Source organism: Chrysochloris asiatica, unplaced genomic scaffold (assembly GCF_000296735.1).
Source record: "Chrysochloris asiatica unplaced genomic scaffold, ChrAsi1.0 scaffold00004, whole genome shotgun sequence".
Taxonomy (NCBI): Eukaryota; Metazoa; Chordata; class Mammalia; order Afrosoricida; family Chrysochloridae; genus Chrysochloris; species Chrysochloris asiatica.
This window is the reverse complement of record NW_006408522.1, coordinates 37,120,703-37,122,925: the sequence shown is the minus strand read 5'-3', so window position 1 is coordinate 37,122,925 and position 2,223 is coordinate 37,120,703.

Below are 2,223 nucleotides of genomic sequence, written 5' to 3'. Positions count from 1 at the left end.
TGGACTGATATTGGTCATTTAAAGTCTGACATCCATATGGTTTATTATGCTGAGAATGAAAAATTAAAGAGGAATGGCATTGCATTCATTACAAAAAGAACATTTCAAGATCGACCTTGAAGTCCAACGCTGTCTATGATAGGATAATATCCATACACCTGCAAGAAGACCAATTAATACCACAATTATTCAAATTTATGTACAAACCAGTAAAGCCAATAATGATGAAATTGAAAATTTCTACCAACCTCTTCATTTAACAATTGACCTAACATGTTATCAAGATGCATTGATAATTACTGGTGGTTGGAATGCAAATGCTGGAAACAAAGAGGAAGGATCAGTAATTGGGAAATATGGCCTTGGTAACAGAAACAATTTTGGAGATCACATGACAAAATTTTGCAACCTATAAATTGCAAATTCCTTTTTTAAACAACAAAAAAGGCAATTATACACAAGGACCTCACCAAATGGAATACACAGGAATCAAACTCACTACATATATAGGAAGAGATGGTTGAAAATTTCAATATCACCAGTCAAAATAAGGTCAGAGGCCAACTGTGGAACTGACGATCAGTTGTTCATATGCAAGTTCAGGTGGAAGCTAAAGAAAATGAAAACAAGACCACGAGAGCCAAAATACGACCTTGAATATATCTCACCTGAATTTAGAGATCATCTGAAGAACAGATTTGATACATTAAACACTAAAACCAAAGACCAGAAGAGTTGTGGGATGACATCAAGAACATCATACAGGAAGAAAGCAAAAAGTCATTAAGAAGACAAGAAAGAAAGAAAAGGTCAAAATGGATGTCAGAAGAAACTCTGAAACTTGCTCTTGAGTTTAGAGAAGTTAAAATGAATGGAAGAACTGATGAAGCAAATCACATATTTTTTAATGTTTCTAAACTCTCACTATTCCACTGCAAACTGATTAGACTCACACTAAAGAAAATGTTCTCAACAATCTTAGTTTCTGTAAAACTACTCAGGTGCAATGTTGTTGAGTGCCACCAAGTCACTTCTGACTCATAGCAACACTGTATAGGGTTTCGGAGGAGCAGTTGAATTCGGTGGGTTTGAATTGCCAACTTTGCAGTCCAGCACATTATCCTGCAGTGCCACACCAAGATTCCTGCTCAGGTGCGATGTTGTTGTTAAATGCCATCAAGTCGATTCCCACCCATAGCGACCCTGTATAGGGTTTCCAAGGAGCAGTTGGTGAGCTTGAACCACTGACCTTGCAGTTCAAATGGCTTTGTAGTCTGGCGCATTAACCCACAGCACCACAACAGGACTCAGGTGCCATAAGTAGTAATATTTACCAATACCTCTGCCCTTCAATTTAAATTTTAAAGTGACAATTTCCACCTAAAACCAAACGGCCACAACTTGTCTGTCAGTTTGTTGTACTGTGGTGGCTTGTGAGTTGCTGTGATTCTGAAAGCTATGCCACCAGGATTTTAAATACCAGCAAGGTCACACATGGTGGACAGGTTTCAGATGAGGTTCCAGACGAACACAGACCAGGAAGAAAGAGTGACGAACTACTTCCAAGTATTTAGTCACTGAAAACCTTATGAATAGCAGAGAAAAAAGTACTGGAAAATGAGCCCCTGAGGTTGGAAGGCACTGAAAATGCGACTGGGGAAGAGCTGCCTCCTCAGAGTAGAGTTGACTGTGATAAAGTGAATGGAGTAAAGCTCATAGGAGAAAAGCCCACCGGACCTTCATTTGCTGATGGGGCACAACTCAAAATGAAAAGAAACAGCTATAAACATCCATTGAATATCGGAACATGGAATGTACGAAGTATAAATCTGGGAAAACTGGAAGCTGTCAAAAATGAAATGGAATGCATAAACATAGATATCTTAGGCATTAGTGAGCTGAATTGGACTGGTATTGGCCATTTTGAGTCTGACAACAACACGGTTTACTATGACGGGAATGACAAATTGAAGAGGAATGGTGTTGCATTCATTGCCAAAAAGAACGTAGCCAGATTAGTCATGAGGTACAATGCTGTCTAGGATTGGAAATATCCATGTGCCTACAGGGAATATACCAGTATTATTCAAATTTACGCACCAACCACTAAAGCCAGTGAGGATGAAACAGAAGAATTCTACCAACTTCTTCAATCTGAAATTGATCAAACATGCAATCAAGATGTATTGATCATTACTGGTGATTGCAATGCAAAGGTTGAAA